General features: G+C 40.1%; 1 long non-coding RNA gene and 2 pseudogenes across 1 annotated transcript; 1 reads left to right on the forward strand and 2 right to left on the reverse strand.

The window, feature by feature from the left end:
* The first annotated feature begins 752 nt into the window (after positions 1–752).
* Positions 753–6,914, forward strand: LOC129395617 (uncharacterized). Its single transcript, XR_008622954.2, has 2 exons — positions 753–1,348; positions 2,948–6,914. It is a non-coding gene; the product is annotated as an uncharacterized LOC129395617 (long non-coding RNA).
* Positions 6,915–11,065: 4,151 nt separating this feature from the next.
* On the reverse strand, positions 11,066–13,401 carry LOC129395710 (C-terminal-binding protein 2-like; annotated as a pseudogene).
* Positions 13,402–16,816: 3,415 nt separating this feature from the next.
* Positions 16,817–17,823, reverse strand: LOC129395594 (keratin, type I cytoskeletal 18-like; annotated as a pseudogene).
* Positions 17,824–18,852: the final 1,029 nt, after the last annotated feature.

The raw sequence follows: 18,852 nt of genomic DNA on the forward strand, positions 1-18,852 counted from the left end.
GGAAGGATAGAGAGGCGCGTCCCTGGCCAGGCATGCTGGGAGTTATGGTCTCTTAACGGTTTCCAGCGATTGGGCCCCGGCCTGCACACTACAATCCCAGCAGCCACCGGGCTTCGAGGCGGTGTGTAGCACTGGAGGGAAGGATAGGGAGGTGCGTCCTTAGCCAGGCGTGCTGGGAGTTATGGTCTCTTAACAGTTTCCAGTCCGTTGGTCTCAGGCCTACCTGACTACAATCCCAGCATGCGTTGGGCTTGGGGGCGGTGCGCAGCCCTAGAGGAAGGATCGGGACGGCGGGTACCTCGCAAGGCATCCTGGGAGTCATAGTACTTTAAGTATTTCCGGCCCATTGGTTGCGAGGCCAACGGACTACAATCCCAGCATGCGCTGGGTTTGGGGGTGGTGTGTAGTATGGCAGCGAAGGATAGGGAGGCGCGTCCCTAGCTAGGAGTGCTGGGAGTTATGGTGTCTTAACGGTTTGCAGCCCATTGGTCGCCGACCTGAGAACTACAATCCCAGCATGCGCTGTCTGTCCTCCCCCGTGGTGCGCAGCTCTGGAGGAAGGGACAGGGCGGTGTGGGCCTCCGCCTTTCCTAAGCGGTGCCACCCCATCGCCAAGGGAGTCCGGAGAAGGACTTGAGGGGCAGGTCTGGCTGGGCGATGAGGACGGTGTGACGCTGCGAAGTGCACCTCCCTTGCTCAAATCGGAGGGGTCTGGTCCTCACTGAACAGCCCGCTGAACATCTCGGTGTCCTCTCACATACACACCCGCGGGGGGTTTCCAGAGCATCGCACCTCTTCCAGCCCAGGGAGCCGCCTGCTGTGCTAAACTCTATGGGAACTGAGACATCCATCTGCTGCGTGGCCCACCCGTGCGCAACTTCAGAGCTTTCAGGGGGTGATGCAGGCTGTGGCTCCTTCGCGAAAATGTCACCCTCTACAGCGCCTTTCCTGTGATATAGAAGTTGACGCGTGAGAGAGAGTATTTATTGGGTTACCCAGGATCTGCTAACAGCAGAGGAGAAAACCACAATTTCCAGGCATCATAATCTACCTAAAGATGATGGTTTAGATGTTTTACAGTTGAAATCACCAGCCTCACCTCAACTGAGTCCTGACTGACGAGTGTCTCAAAAACACAGTTGGTGACCTGATCCCTCAGGAACAAGTGGTGCTGCAGCTTTGAGGGGATGCCTTTCAAGGTGCAGAGCACTTGGGCAGCATTGGAAGTCATTCATGTTTTACATCTCTGCTTTGGATGGAAAGTTGATCACCCACAGCCGTTGGGGATGTACCTTAATATGCTGGGGCTTATCCGTTAAATTTTTCTGTCTAGACAATGAAAACCCAGGTAACCTCTTAATAATTGACGTCCCTAAGTTCCTTATGTCCTCAGGATGGTTCCTTTTGTTCCCAGATGTTACCAACTTTCATGATGCATCTAATCTGTACAAACCTGTGTATTACTCTATGTGAAAAGATACTTTGTTCAAATTACATGTTCTTATAATTTTCACTTGTGATTAGTGAGTATGGGACACTATTTAAAAAACCTGAAAAACCTCATCATAGCAATTGAATCGTGTTACTGTACTTTATGAGGAATTAACCGCTTTAGGATTAATTACACATGGGTTCATCAGCACATTTGTAAAGAAAGGAAGAAAAACTGTATGGCCTTTATGAAATTGGAAAAATAAAGAACTATATATAGGGAGACCACAGCACAATACTAGGGCCCTTCTCTTATTTTAAATAGACTCTATGGGGTCGAATGCCTGCATTCCTAACCTGTCCTGCAGTATTGTCATTCTACTCTTCACTGTGTATTTATGTGGGGGTTTCTGAATTCACTGGTCCACAGCGTGGGGATGTTGTAACATGAGCGTATCCGTCATCTGTCACCTTAATAATTAATGAAGAGAAGAGCCTTGAGATCTGTGTTCAGATGCACTGCTGCTGAGTATGTGCCTGCAAAGACACTGCCCACAGCGGTGGTCTCAGAAAGCTGAACCTGATGCCACCACAAGCTGCTGTTCACAGATCTCGGTCCTCCTTGTGATTTGAGTCTCCTGCTTAGATTTATGGTTGTGAGCCTGCTATGCTCACCCCATTTATGGTAGTATCTTTTGTGTTGCCTTTTCCATTCCATTTGTTTCCTGGGAACTCACTGTGTAGCTGCAATTCGGAGAATATGTCGGATTCCACCCCCCACTACCTAAGTCACTGTACACTGGTCACATTTGTGTCATGTTGTCAGACTCCACGCTCTTCCTCTCTAATGGAATTTGTTGAAGAAGTATAGTTACCTGTAGATCTCCTCAGTGTAATGTGGCTGGGATTCATTATGAAGCTGGGCATGTTGTCCTTGGCCTCGTTGACATTATTCAAAATACCTTTCCCATATTTTGAAGTTTGATACTATTTTGTTAATGTGAACACTTGCCATAGCAGGCTTTATTAAATATCTTTGTGAATTTAACTGTCAAAACAACTTATGAAGTAGGCACATGATCCCCATTTTACAGGTGAGGAAACTAATGTTCCAAGATTTTGCGTAATTTAATTAACTTTACACAACTTTCTGGTGCATTTTGAATCTTAAGTTGGATCTCTGCCTCCACAGTGTGCGGGCTTACCTCCTTTTCTATTTTGTGCCTCTCTGCTAGCATCTGCAAGGGTACATGTTTTATTTTTAGTACATCTTTTACTTGATGGTAGGAAACTTGACAAACAGGTCCTCAGTGGGAGAGAAAACTCACTGGAATTTGTCCTTCTCTCTGCTTCTTCTTACCCTGGCAGGTGTGAGAGTTATCAAGTGAGATGGAGCAGTGGTAGATCCTGAACAGCCCTCACCTGGAATATTGGTTATTATAAAAAAAATAGTCCTCTCACTTTTTACAAGTGTAATTTCTTTGCCTTAAAGTTTTGTCTGGGCTTTCTCTTACAGGTTCCTGTGAATGAAGTTGCAAATATTGATGAAGATAATACTACTGCCTTGCTGTCAAACAGTAACAGTCGCCTTTTTTTGTATCTCCAATTATAAATGCAATACATACTGTAAAAAGAAAAGAACACATCATAAATATCTTTATAAAGCAAAAGTCTTGGCTGGTGGCCAGGAGCAGTGACTCATGCCTATAATCTCAGCACTTTGTGAGGCCGAGGTGGGTGGATCATGAGGTCAGGAATTTGAGACCAGCCTAGCTGACATGGTGGAACCCCGTCTCTACTAAAAAATACAAAAATTAGCTGGTCTCGGTGGCGGGTGCCTGTAATCCCAACTACCCACGAGGCTGAGGCAGGAGAATCACTTGAACCCAGGAGGCGAATGGTGCAGTGAGCCAGGATCATGCCACTGCACTCTAGCCTGGGCAACAGAGTAAGACTCCATCTCAAAAACAAAACAAAACAAAAAACTTGGTTGGCATAGTGGCTCAATCCCAGCACTTTGGGAGCCCAAGGCAGGTGAAATGTTTGAACCCAGAAGCTCAACTCTAGTGTGGGCGACATGGTAAAACCCTCTCTCTACAAAAATACAAAAATTAACCAGTTGTGGTGATGTACACCTGTATTCCCAGCTACTAGGGAGGCTGAGGTGGGAGGATTGTTTGAGCCTGGGAGGCCAAGCTTGCAGTGAGCTGTAATCACACCACTGTGCTTCCATGTGGGCAACAAAGTGAGACCCTGACCCAAAAAATAAAAATATAATAAACTGAAAGTCCCCTTTATTCCCTTCTCTTCAAACTCATTTTTTTTTAATTTGAAAAACTGTTAAGAGGTTGTTTTTTATTCTTCTGGCTAAGTTGTATAAATTTCTTTTTTTTTTTTTTTTTTGAGACAGAGTCTCACTCTGTCACCCAGGCTGGAGTGGTGTGGCACGATATCGGCTCACTGCAAGCTCTGCCTCCCGGTTTCATGTCATTCTCCTGCCTCAGCCTCCCGAGTAGCTGAGACTAGAGGTGCCCGCCACCACACCCGGCTTATTTTTTGTATTTTTAGTAGAGACAGGGTTCCACCGTGTTAGCCAGGATGGTCTTGGTCTCGATATCTGGCCCATTGATCTGCCCACTTCGTCTTCCCAGAGTGCTGGGATTGCAGGCATGAGCCACCACGCCTGGCCTGTTCTATAAATTTCTAAGTGATACACATAAAGTTTATTTTAAAAATTACACTATATTTTTTAAAATTTACTCTTTCTCCAGGTGTATTCTATCTATCTATCTATCTATCTATGAAAAGGCCTTGTTCTGTCACCCAGACTGGAGTTCAGTAGCTCAATTATGGCTCACTGCAGACTCAAACTCTCAGGCTCAAATGATTTTCTAACTTCAGCTTCTGAAGTAGCTGGGAGTACAGGTGCATGCCACTATTCCTGGTTAATTTGTAGTTGTTTTTTGTTTTTTTTTGTTTTTTTTCTTTAAGCAGGGTCTCACTCTGTCACCTGGGCTGGAATGCAATGCACAATCACAGCTCACTCTAGCCTTGACCACTCAGGCTCAGGCAATTCTCCTGCCTCAGCCTCCTGAGCAGCTGGGACCACAAATGTGTATTAGCACACTTGGCTGTTTATTATTATTTGTAGAGACAGGGTCTCCCTATGCTGCCCAGGCATGTTGTGAACTCTTGTGCTAAAGCAGTCTGCTACCTCGGCCTCCCAAAGTGCTGGAATTACAGGTGTGAGCCACCACAACTTACCCAGCCTTTTTACTTTATGTAAGAATAGCATCAGTGTATTAAAAACATAATGGAAATTATTTATGGTGTCTTTTCAATTCTTATGCATTAAAGTTCTCTTATTAGAGCCTTTTATTAACGGTTATAGTGTATTTTCTGTAAAATTTTACTGTCATACACTACATGCCAATGATTCAAGATACCGGAACTTCATGAATGCACAGTCACAGTAGAATATTTTAGTTATCTAAGAAATATTTTTATAAATGATATATCAAGTTTATATGCAAGATAGCTGGGTCTAGTAGCAGGTGCTTGCAATCTCAGTGAAGTCTGAGGCAGGAGAATGGTTTGAACTCAGGAGGCGGAGGTTGAAATGAGCTGACATCTCGCCACTGCACTTCAGCCTGGGTGACAGAGCGAGACTCTGTCTCAAAAAAAGAAAAAAAACTTTGCCTGCAAGATTTTATGAGTAAGTATGTTTCTTACTTTTCTTTACAATTCCATATTACTGTCTCGATTATTTAGAATAGGTTCCAGGGAAGCAGTTGATTTCATTTTGCGTTTTACGTATGTATTATAATTTTGGATGCTATAATTTCCAACTCTGCCTGTACACTTCAAGTCAATGTGGATTTTTTTTTAATAGTACAAACTGTTCATAGATTCACCTTCATAATGTTAAAAGCAGTGGCAGCTCCTGGTTTAAAAAGGGAACAGTGGAAGCAGCAGGCCATTTTATTTAAAATTGCGTTAGATTTTTCAGATGGATGATAGTTAAGATCATTAAATCCCATTACTGCTTCTAAGATTTCCACAAAATAACACATTAAATCCTCAGTCCTAAGCAATCACGACAGAGATTCAAAATTGCCTCTTAATGTCAAGGTAAACAGCGCAGTTTCTTCTCTTGCAATAAAGGTACATCATTTGATATACAAGGGAGCATCGCAGTCAGACACTTACAAGATCGTGCTGTAGAAATAACTTCCATGTTTTCATCCGCCATGGGTATCCTCACCTCTGTCTCCCATGCACTAACACTATCAGTTTCCTCATGTGTCCTTTCTACTTTCTTTGAAAGAGGATGCTGATTGCAGACAATACATGACAGAGGCATTTCAAATCAGAAAGGAGTTTCTTGAGATATACATGATTTTAGTTTTAAGTAGAATTTCCTGAAGGGTTTTAGTTACAATACCACGTTCAAGAGGATGGTGGTGAAACTCATAGTAAGCGTTTGGCAAAACATAGATTATGGGGTAGCCATCTCCTAGAAACACTTCATCGGGGTTTATATATGACATGTGAAATATCGTAGGTTTAATCCTGGCACAGAACCAAAACTGAGTGCATTTCACTTGAACAGCTGACCAATCCCCAGCACAGGTCCATATCAAGAAACGGAGAAGAAAGAATCCATTTAACCCCAGAAACGTTTTCATTTGCCCAAATTGAAAAACAAATTTCACTCAGGCAACTAATGTTGGGTTTAATTAAAATATAAATCGGTCATACGTTTTCAAAATTAAATTATATGTGTGTGTGCTTGTCTCTATAAATATGTCCCTAACTTTGCTCATGGCTTATCTTCCATATTTTTTGGCTGATTTTCAGTGGTTGTTTTATCTTGTGTGGATGAATAGTCATTGTAATAGTCTTAATTTCACAAGGTGTTTAATTATAAATCTATACTTCCTTTGTGTGAGAGAAAATCTTTTGTGAACAAAATTTAATTTTTGGAAAGCTTTATAAGTCCATATTTTTTCTTTTAAAAATCGTGATTGTGGTAAAAACACATAATGTAAAATTTACCATCTTAATTCTTTTTAAGTGTATATTTCGTTAGTGTTAAGTACATTCACATAGTTATGCAAAAGATCTGTAGAACTTCTATGTCTTGCGAAACTAAAATTAAATTCCTTTTAAGACAACTGCCCATTTTACCATCTCTTCAGCCCTTAAGAAACACCATTCTAACTTTTTTTCCTATGAGTTTGTCTGCTTAAGATACCTGATTATTAATGGAATCATAGACTGTCACTTTGTTCCTGGCTTATTTCAGTTAACATGATGTTCTCAATAATTATCATATAATGTGACTTTTTAAAGACTGAATAATATTCTACTTTATGTATGTGTCACTTGTTATTAATCTGTTCATTGGTCAAGGGACATCTGGGTTATTCTGCCTTTTGGCTTGTGTTAGTAATGCTGCAATAAATTTGGGTGTGCAAATATCTCTTCTGGATCATGTGTTGTATATTTTAAATACATAGCCAGAATAGGGTTTGCTGGATTGTATAATGATCTTATTTTAAATTTTTTGAAGAGCTTTCATACTATTTTAAAAATAGGTTTGAGGTGGTAGATTATTGTGACTTTGCTTTGCATTTTTCTAGAAGAGAGATGTCGAGTATCCTTTTAAATGCCTAGTCATTTCTATATCTTCTTTGGAGAAAGTCATTTCAAACATTTGCCATTCTAAATCAAGTTACTAACTTTTTTTGTTGTTGAGTTTTAGGAATTTATATATTTTGAAAATTAACATCTACCAAATATGTGATTAGAAAATATTTTTACTTTTTTTTGTTACATGTATGTGTGTATGTATGTATGCACATATATAACCCTATACAAGGCAGGGTTTTCCTATGTTTTCATGGCTAGTCTCAAACTTTGGCCTCAAGTAATTGTTCTACCTTGGCCTCCTAAAGTTCTAGAATTATAGGCATGAGCCACCATGCCTAGCTTTCACCCACTTATTAGGTGACATTTGTATGCCACTAAATGTTTTATTTGATGTGTAGAATAGTTGAAGCTTAATGTAGTCCCTTTTTTTGTCGTTGTTCTTTTCCTTGTTGCATATGAATTTGATGTCAAACTTAAGGGAAGAGTTTTAAGACTTATGTCATAAACTTTTCCTCTATGTTTACTCCTAAGAATTTTATTAGTTTTTATGTTTAAGTATTGAATCCATTAAAAAAAAACTTTTCTTTTTTTATGTGATACAAAGGAAGCATCCAACTTTATTTTTTTCTCTGTAAATATTCAATTTGGAAAATTCTTTGTTAAAGAGATTCTTATTTTTCTATTGTGTGATCATGGAAAGCTTATGGAAGAGTATTTTATCACATATGCAAGGGTTTATTTCTGGGATCTCTATTCTGTTTCATCATCTATGTATCTGTTTTTGTGGCAATACTATATTTTTTTTATTTTCGTAGCTTTGTATTATGATTTTAAATCAGAAAATTTAATAACTCTTTGTTCTTTTTGAAGGGTGTTTGGCTAGTCACATTTCCTAAGCAACCTTTATAATTATACACAAAAATTCTGCAAAAAAAATACCATTGGGATTTTGACAAAAATTACATTACATTTTTATATCATCATGAGTAGTAATGACAACAATTTTTTTTTTTTTTTGGAGGTGGAGTTTTAGTGAGTCACTGAGGCTGAAGGGCAGGGGTGTGAGATGTGCTCACTGCAGGCTCTGCTTCCCAGGTTCAAGCAATTCTCCAGTCTCAGCCACCAGAGTAGCTGGGAATACAGTCATGCACCATCACATCTCGCTAACTTTTGTATTTTTAGTAGAGATAGGGTTTTGCCATATTCACCAGGCTAGTCTCAAACTTCTGCTCTCAAGTGATCCACCCACTTTGGCCTCCCAAAGTCCTGGGATTACAGGCATGAGCCACGTGCCGGCCCTGACATCTTAACAATATTAAATCACCTGACACTTCAGCAAGACTATAGAAAGGTTTTGCTTAATTTCCTCTTATTTACGTATTTGCCACATTTTCTTGCTTTTGAATTCTAGTTTCATTTACTTTGTATGACTTCAGTTTTCTTAAATTTAATAAGACATGTATCCTAACAGAATGTACCCTGTGTGACTTAGAATATCGCAGATTTTGCTCCTTTCAATTGGAGAGTTCTGTAAATGCTGGTTGGGTCTATAGTGTTCAGGTTTGGCTTTCTTACTGATATTACATCTGACTATTCTAGTCGTTATTGAAAGTGGAGTCTTGAAGTCCACCATTGTTGTGTTGCTATGTATTTCTTGCATGACTTCTGTCAATATTTCTTTTACATATTTGAAAGACAAGAATCAATTGAACCTGGGAGGAGGAGGTTGAACTGAGCCTATCGCGAGATCGTGCCACTGCCCTCCAGCCTGGGAGAAAGAAACTCTGTCTCTAAAAAAAAAAAAAAAAAAAAAAAAACAGAAAGATGTCAATGCTATTTATAGTAATATAAAAATTTAATGTAATTTTTGTCAAAATCTCATTGGTATATTTTTGCAGATTTTTCAAATTATATACATATATGATTTATAAATTATTGTTATAGATTCCTTGAAAGTTAATCCATCTCACCATTACATAATACCAATCTGTCTCGGCCGGGCGGGTGCAATGGCTCACGCCTGCAGTCCCAGCACTTTGGGAAGCCAAGGCGGGTGAATCATGAGGTCCAGAGATCGAGACCATCCTGGCCAACAAGGTGAAACGCCATCTCTACTAAGAAGTACAAAAATTAGCTGAGTGTGGTGGCGCATGCCTGTAGTCCCAGCTACTCAGGAAGCTGAGGCAGGAGAATCGATTGAACCGGGGAGGCGGAGGTTGCAGTGAGCCGAGATAGTGCCACTGCACTCCTGCCTGGTGACAGAATGAGACTCTGTCTCCAAAAACAAAAACAAAAACATAATACCAATCTGTCTCTTGTTCACATTTTTGATTTAAAATATATTTTGTTTAATATAATTATGACCATGGCCCTCCAATTGTAGCTACTCATTGCATAAAGTACATTTTCTTTATACTGTTACTTTCAACTTATTTGAGTTCTTAGAGCTGAAGTGACTCTTGTAGAGAGCACATTGCCGGATCTTCTTTGTTCTTAATACATTAAATTATTTATTAACTTTCTTTAAGGTATTTAGCTTTTTATATTTGAAGTAATTACTGCAGTTAATGAAGTTACTTTATTATTTGTAATTGTGTTCTGTGTTTCTTGTAGATGTGTTATTTATCATTTTTTCTCTTACTTCTTTATTTTTGTTTGTTGATTTTGTAGTGACATGATTGAATTTCTTTCTCATTTGCCTTTGCGTACATTCTACAGGTTTTTTTGGTAATCATCTTGAGAAATAAAGACTTCATAAATCATCTTAAAGTTATGACAGTATATAACAACTATATTTCAACTGAATGCAAAGTTGTACCTCTTCACATCCCCACCGTTTTATTAATATCACATATTATCTTTTCTTATTCTCTATGAACACACATTTATGCAGATTTTTGCTGCATTTTTTAAAGTCCATGGCAATATTTTGAAAATTTTGTGCACCATCATTATGACAGTAGAGATTTCTTTACCTGTTTATATATTTACCTTTAATATAGCACTTTCTATTTTCATGTGCTTTTATGATGCTGTGCAGCAACATTTCATTTTTTGACGTGATAGAGTTTCTTTAACGTTTCCTTTAGGACTGTTCCAGTGGTTAGTAACAGACTCAACTTTTATTTATTTTGGAAAGGTTTAGTTTTTTTATTTCTGAAGTGATATTATTCCAGTTGAAGGTTTTTGTTTGGAAGTATTTCTTCTTGTTTAATTACCTTGTCATCTGGGGATTTCTCAGCTACTTTTTAAAAATAACCGCTTTATTACTTTTCTCCTGTATTGTTTTTGTAAGATAACAAAAAAATGTAAATATTTATATTTATAAATATAATAGTCCACTTGATGGTGTGCAGTACGTCCTATACTTTTTTCTACATTCTGTTTAAAAAATTTGTTTTTATCACTCAATATTTATAACTACAATGTCATTAATTGTGTAATTTTTTTCTCCTTTATTAGTCTGCTTTTGTGAGTGTTGATTAAATTTTTAATATAGTTATTATGTTCTTCAGATCCACAATTGTTGTAGGTTTTTAAAAATATTTTTATTGATATCTCATTTTCTTTATGTATCACTTCTTCTAATATTCTTTTGTTATCTGTGTTCTGTTTTTGTTCATTAAACAGTTTTTTTCTAATTACATTTTATTGAAAACTGCACTGAATGCTAAATGTCCATCTTTACAATAAACAACTACAGTAATGGTAACTCGTACTACACTACAACAAAACGTACTTCTGATAGCCATTATTTTTCTGTTTGGGACAATTTAAAAAATTTTTCTTTTCTTACAAAAACGTAAATGTACCTAATCAAAGCATCAAAATAGGCCATCTTTTTAAACAAAAAGACAATGATTCACAAAAGACTATGAACAGAACATGTAACTAATTGAGGCAAATCTAATAGAATTTGTTAAAATCAGTCACATCCAATACATCTGAAGTGTTCTTGTATAAAACACAACGTGAAGAAAAGAAGACTTTATCAATGTCTTAAAAAGTGGGTTTGTTCATACAGCATCTGACAAGTTACCATTAAAAGTGTTTCCTGTGACATAAGAAAATGCAATATTATTTTTCTTGAACCCTTTTAGTGCAAGGGTTCAAGAAACCTTGAACCCTTTCCACTCAATAAAATAGCAGAGGATCTGAAACTGAGAAAATATACTTCATTACAAACAGCTTGTGAAACTTAATACTTTTTTTTTTTTTTTTTTTTTTGCTTGCATTATCGGAGGCTTTTACTGAACTTGCAACCGACTTGCCTGCTCAGTATGCAGTTCAGATATGAGAGATGCTTCTCTGTACAGGGGCCGGTACTGTCTTCAATCCTATGGGTGCGGATGACTAACACAGGCACATAGTTTACTCCACATTTTCTAGTAATGTGATCTTCCTATTAGCAAAAAGCGGTAAACAGTCCCTGTAGACTGAAGGGACTCAAGTCAAAAGATGGGGATTTCCTCCTCATGGTTTTTATTTTGATGTTTGAAGTCTTGATGCAACACTCTGAGCAGGGTGTTCCGGACCTGCTGTGCCCAAGGGACTGATAAAGGAAAAAGTTCTATTTATTCTTTGTGATTTGACGCACAGATGAAAAACAACACACAATAACGGAAGTTGGTCGTTAATAAATCACACTCTAGTCTTTCAGAGCTTCCGTAAGCAGACGACATCTTCAGTTTTCTAGCTCTTGTAGTTTTAGCACTGCAATACCAATGAGCCTATGTCCAGAATCAGCTAAAAAGAGCGTCAGATTCTTTTTCTCTTAGTTTATCTATTTTTCACTGTCTCTTGTTCCCAAGTGTATCTGAATGATTACCTTCCGGCATTGTCTGTTATTTCTCCTTGGCGTACTCTCGATTGTCCCCGTGTTTGACGGCTGGTTGGGAGAGGGCGCTTGGGAAGGATGTTCCACTGTGGGGAGTTTGTGAGTCACCGGGATGCCTCCAGGGAAGATCCCTTCCATGGATGCGGGAAGTCCTCCTGGAGCCACCCCCACGATGCCTGGATGAATTGCTTGCTGGTCTATTTCCCACCAAAGCACAGATATGACAAATAATTCCTTGTTCACACAGTTTCTTAAGCTTCCTGGGATGCGGCCTGTGATGGCTCCGCAGATCTCCGTGGCAGCTGTCTCCCTCATCTCCAGTGACACCTGCTGGCTGTAGCAGGCAGTGTGAGGAGTGCAGATGAGATTGGGGCCATCTTTCAACGGACCCTGAGCAAAGCTAAAGGGCTGCGACTCATTCACGTCGAGGATTGCCCCTCGTATCCTGCCCTCCTTGAGGGCCTGTGCTAAGGCTTTCTCGTCCACCAGGCCACTACGGGCTGCATTCACAAGGAATGCTCCCTGCCTCATCTGCTTTATGGTAAAGTCATGGATAAGGTGGTGCTTAAGTTCGTGGAGACTGCAGTGCAAGGAGATGCAGTCGCTCTGCTACAGCAAATCCTGCAGGGTGTAGACCCTCTGCATGCCCAGGGACTGCTCGATCCCGTCCTGCAAGTAGGGGTAATAAAATATGACGCTGAATCCAAAGGCTGTGGATGGAACTGCGAAAGCCTGCTGCGTGCGACCCTAGCCGATGAGGCCCAGCGTCTTCCCACGAATGGGGGCCACTCCCGAGGCCACCTCGCAGATCTGCTCCGTTCTCTGAACCCGCTTGCCTTCCCACAGTGCCTGGTACAGCCATGTGTTCCTCCGGTACATGTTGAGGATGTGGCAGTTGGTGGAATTTGCTGTCTCTTCCACGGCTGCGGACGGGATGTTTCACACAGCAATTCCAAGCTCGCTGGCAGCCTTGATGTCCACGTTGTCATAGCCACTGCCCACCCCCACGATCACTCTCAAGGCCTTGAAATTTGCCAGATCCTCCCTGGTGAGGTGATGGTGTGGTACATCATGGAGCCCACGGCTCCGTTTAGAACTTTCTCGTGGATCTCCTGCGTGGACTGCATCACAGAAGGCCACGGTGGCCAGGTCCTTCAGGATGGGCATGTACACAGTGCAGTCACGGCCGACCAGGAACGCGGCCAGTGAGCGGGGGCTCAGGGGGTCTTTCATGATCTGGCGGCGAATTCCTTCACAAATTCTGTCCAATCGCTGTCTCTTGACTTAGCGCTTATCGACAAGGGCCATTCTTTACGGAACTTTGCAACTCTCAGCTCAAAAGGCAAAGCAGTCCTCTAAGAACTTAGGGGAACTCGCAGGAGTCTGTATGCATGATGCCACTATGAACCCAATATAAATTTGTTCACAAACTCTATAGTTCACACGATGGGCTGTCCGTCTTTTTAAGGGAATATAGCTTCATTGATTCAAAACCATTTAAGGTGATGAAACCCATTTGCTTGCAACTCAGCCACCATCGCGCAGTCAAGCAAAAAATCTCACCACGACCCTAGGTCTGGAGCTCCTGGAGTCCGCGACCGCTGGGGGTGGAGGCGGCTTCGTCCTGGTGCAGCCAGGTGCCTGCTCCTGCTCTGAGACTTGGGCGTGGGTTGGGGGTCCACCCGGGTGTCCTGCATGGTGTCGAGTCTCCTCCCTTGCGGGGGCCCTGCGGACCGGAGGAGTGTCCATGTCATTAAGGAGCTTTGATAATTATTTTGATTTTTGAAATTATATAATGCGAATACAACAAAAACAACAAAGAATAAACCTACAAATTTTGACCTTTAAAAGTCAACAAATATTTTTAAAGGTCGATATTTGTAGGTTTATTTTATTTCTTCATTTGGGACATGTTTTCTTCCTTTTCTGTATGCCCTGCAATCTTTTGATGAGATTCAGAAATTTATAAAACAACTGTGTAATGTAGTATGTACAAACTTTCTTACTACAAGATAATACAACAATCAGTGAGGCTGTACATCCTGGTGCTTCATTAACAGGGTCCTCAATGTGTCTTCTGTGGGCTTGTGTGTGTATTTTTAAGGTAAAGATATTTTTTCCCATTGTTTTCCAGACACGGTAGTCCTTTGCTTCCGCAGTTGATTGCAGTGTTTGTTTCTCTGAGGCTGTGATAAGCATGGAACTTCTCTTCTCAGCAGTCATAAGTTGTCATTCTCATAACTCTGCCATTTCCTTTAGCATTCCCTGTTGGGGGAGACAGAATCTAGTCATCGGGGTAGCCCAAAAAGCCAAACCTTTGAATATATGTTCCACTGTTCTCATTCTATACTGAGGGAGATACTGAAAGTTGGATGTTTTCTCTTGAGCCCAATTGCTGTTCTGGGAAAGAAGAAGGGATGTGGTGAATATAAGCCAGACCTGGTTGCCTTGTACAGCAAGCTTTTCCAACCCGCCTTGTTTTGTTTTTGTTATGGCTCTGTTTTGTGTTAGGTTTTTAGCAGCCTGCAGCAATGGTTTTCAGGTTCTGTCTCTAGTGATAAGCAGCAAAGGGGAATGAGGAAAGGACCTTACTGGCTCAACCAGAAACAGAAGCTAAGAACTCATGGCTGTAGTCTCCCTTGGATGCCCCATTCTACAGTAAAGGAAATATCTTTGGAATGTAAAAAGAGAGAATAATAGGCATCACCCCAATAGGAAAGAATGAACAAATAACAAAGATGAGAGGTGCAAAGGCCAAGGAGAAAACCTTTAAAATGTGGTGTTGGAAGTTCTGCTTCAAAGAAATTGGTTCTGGAAAATTCTAGATTTACTTCTTTTGCCTCCACAGATGGGAATTTCCTACCCTTGCTTATTATGCTCTTCAATCTTCTAAGGCTTCTCCTGTTCATCCTCTAGCATTCCAGGGCATTCACAGTGACAGCCAAAGTTCTCCTCTTCTTTCTGTTATTCCTGTGAAGGCCTTGTGGTCTAAGTACTTTTCCATTGTTTTTGGGATCTGAGGAAATCTGCACATTTTGTGAGACTTCCATGTTAAGCTGTTTTGTAAAAATCTGTGCCTCATGTCAGAAGTTTGTGAGAGTAAAAGTGCAGGCATTGGGGTTTGGTTCACATATTTCAGAAAGTCCAAGGACAAAGGTTTCTTCTTCATAATTTTCAGTCCTATGATTTCAAATGTGATCCTGCAAAAAAATTGGAAAAAAAATTATCAGAGCCCAAAGCACCTTAGCACATATGATAAAGTTGAATCTTCTATTTCACTTTATTCTTTTTTTCATCTCTGGTAATGTAGGTCAAAATGTTTTCTTTCCCTTAGTAGAAACTAACTTAGAAATGTGAACTCTCTATGCCAAACGTCTCACCTGTGGAATAGTTTATTGTATCTACTCATCTCAAAGAAATTTTAAAGAACTTGATGCCATAGAAAAACTTGGAAACTTGCCAGGAATAGAACAAATTCTTAATTGTCACATGATTTCTTAATGAGTTATTTTATTAATTAATCTTATATGAAGCTTAGTGGGACTGTGATCTGTACGTTTTCCCTGTCCTGTTTTTGTGTATGTCAAATTAGCCTATAATTTTAGCTTCGGGGGTTTCAGAATAGCATACTTGAATTTATGTGTTATACAGAAAGTGAAGTAGATAGTATGCACATCACATTAAGAAAAGTTTTAGTTTGTGTCTAAGTTCACTGCATAGAAAAACTTATCATTAGTGTTTCCATTTACTTTCCTCAACATCTATCTGAATGATAGTATAATTTATTTCTAATTGCTTATTATATTGTAGTGTTCCACAGCATATTTTACAATATTCATGTTTTTCCCATATGTAAAAATGTAAGGCTTTTCTTTGCTTTTATAAAAATAAATTATTGGCCAGTGCTGTGTCTCATGCTTGTAATCCCAGCACTTTAAGAGGCCGAGATGGGTGGATCACAAGATCAGGAGTTCAACACCAGCCTGGCCAACATGGTGAAATCCCGTTTCTACTAAAACTACAAAAAATATAGCCGGCCAGGTGCGGTGGCTCAAGCCTGTAATCCCAGCACTTTGGGAGGCCGAGACAGGTGGATCACAAGGTCAGAAGATCTAGACCTTCCTGGCTAACATGATGAAACCCCATCTTTACTAAAAATACACAAAAACTTGCCAGGCGTGGTGGTGGGCTCCTGTAGTCCCAGCTACTCAGGAGGCTGAGGCAGGAGAATGGCGTGAACCCAGGAGGCGGAGGTTGCAGTGAGCCGAGGTCTCGCCACTACACTCCAGCCTGGGTGACAGAGCGAGACTCCGTCTCAAAAAATTAAATAAATAAATAAATAAATAAATAAATAAATAAATTATAGCCTTTGCATTTGTATAAAAAGAGGAGTAATATATTAAGAATATAATAAAAAGTGTCTCTAATATCATTGAAATCTCTATTAAAATTTTCTTCTAAATGCTCTTTATGGGAGATTATAATGTATTTGTTGTGCAATTTTGTTACTCTAACCATATGCTAATAATTCAAAATCTGATCTTTCTGGGTGCCCAGTTATGGTTGAACATGCTAGTTACCTAGAAAGAGTCTTCTTCCGTTGTATGCTTTGTTTATTCAGTATTTCACAGGTTAATGTTTATTTAATTTTATTTTCTAATATTATATATTCTTGTATTTCCTTGTTAGGATAGGCTGCCTTACATCATTTGTGTTTTTAGATTCTGCCTATATATTATAATTTTGCACGACTATATTCAACTGTGTACAGTTTCAAAGAGTGTAGAAAATAAGTCAAATGTGAATCAACCATATGTCTATTGCCAACATAATTCTCTGTTCATCTGCCTGTATAAACTTTACTCATACTTTATTTATGACTTGTGTATTTGTTTTATTAGTTGGTGGTCAATTACTTTTTTAATCCTCTCTGGGTGCGTAGTTGTGGAAATTGTCTTAATTTCCACTTCTATGTATTAATGATTCTATATTACTTTTGTGTGAAGGAAACACTTCTGTGATTTGAAGGTAATTTTTTTGACCTCTGAACTTTTTACTGGCCTCCTGCTCCCCAAAGGGACCTTGCTTCTGCTGGCTCAGCACCTCAAAACGTCGGTGTTACTGGTCTCAGACACCACTTTGCCGTCCATTATCCTGCAGGGGTGTTCTTTTGGATGTTTTTCAGGTATTTGTTGCTGTCCAGAGCATCGCCAAGATTGAAGTTCTCCCCGTCTTCTAGCAGGCGGCAGTAGGTGGCAATCTCAGCCTCCAGCTCGACCTTGATGTTCCACAGGTCCTCGTGCTCTTGGGCCTGGTGCCTCTCTTCCCGGGTTTGGGTCAGCTCTGACTCCAGGTGCAGCAGGATCCTGTTGAGCTCCTCCATCTGCATCTACCTCCCTCAGGCTGTTCTCCAAGGTGGCCTTCAGATATCTCATTGAGTCCAGGTCTATATCCAAGGACTGGACTGTACATCTCAGCTCCCTGAGCATCCTCTCGGCAGCTCCGATCTCAGTGGACTGCACGGTGAATACTGTGGTGCTCTCCTCAGTCTGCCGGCACCAGTACTTGTCCAGCTCCTCTCGGTTGTTCTCAGCCATCTCGTCATATTGGGCCTGGATGCCTGCCATGATCTTGCCAAGGTCCTGAGACTTGGGGACATCTACCTCCATGGTCAACCAAGAGCTGGAAATCAGGTATTATAAACCTTTAACTTCCTCCTCATGATTCTTCATGAGGAGCAGCTCTTCCTTGAGGGCCTCCATCTCTGTCTCCAGCAGAGGCTGAGTGATACTGGTGTTATCAGTAATGTCGCTCTCCACAAACTGGCATATGGCCAGCTCTGTCTCACACTTCAAAGTCATCAGCAGCAAAATGATCATTTTCAGTCTGCAGGATGATGCAGGCACTGTCTGCAGAATTGGCAAAGATTTTTTTATTAGTCTAGTTTTCTGTCCTTATGCCAGTAACAAACGATTTTGATTACTGTAGATTTCTAACATGTCTTGAAATCAGGAATTGTAATGCTTCCAACTTTCTTTATGTGGTCCCCTGAAATTCCGTATACTTTGGGGAGTCACATTCTCTGTTTCTGTCAAAAATAATCTTAAGAATTTCATAGGGATTGTATTAAATCTGTAGCTCACCTTGGGTGTTATAGACACGTTCAAAATACTAAATTTTCTAACTCTTGAACAAAAACATGTTGAAGAGTAAATTGTTTAATTTTCATGTATTTGTGAATTTTATGAATTTTCTTCTGTTATTGATTTCTAGTTTTAATCCATTTTGGTCAGAAATTATAGTCTGTAACCTTCAGTTTTTATTATACTTTAAGTTCTAGGGTACATGTGCGGAACGTACAGGTTTGTTACATAGGTATACATGTGCCATGTTGGTTTGCTGCACCCATCAACTCATCATTTACATTAAGTGTTTCTCCTAATGCTATCCCTTTCCTAGCCCCCCACCTCCAAACAGGCACTAGCATTTGATGTTCCCTGCCCTGTGTTCATGTGTTCTCATTGTTCAACTCCTACCTATGAGTGAAAACATACAGTGTTTGTTTTTCTGTCCTTGTGATAGTTTGCTGAGAAGGATGGTTTCCAGCTTCATCCATGTCCCTGCAAATGACATGAATTCATCCTTTTTTAAGGCTGCGTAGTATTCCATGGTGTATATGTGCCACAGTTTCTTAATCCAGTCTATCACTGATGTACATTTGGGTTGGTTCCAAGACTTTGCTCTTGTGAACAGTGCCACAATAAACATACGTGTGCAAGTGTCTTTATAGTAGCATGATTTATAATCCTTTGGATATATACCCAGTAATGGGATTGCTGGGTCAAATGGTATTTCTGGTTGTAGATACTTGAGGAATTGCCACACTGTCTTCCACAGTGGTTGAACTAATTTACACGCCCACCCACAGT

Source organism: Pan paniscus, chromosome Y (assembly GCF_029289425.2).
Source record: "Pan paniscus chromosome Y, NHGRI_mPanPan1-v2.0_pri, whole genome shotgun sequence".
NCBI classification, from domain to species: domain Eukaryota; kingdom Metazoa; phylum Chordata; class Mammalia; order Primates; family Hominidae; genus Pan; species Pan paniscus.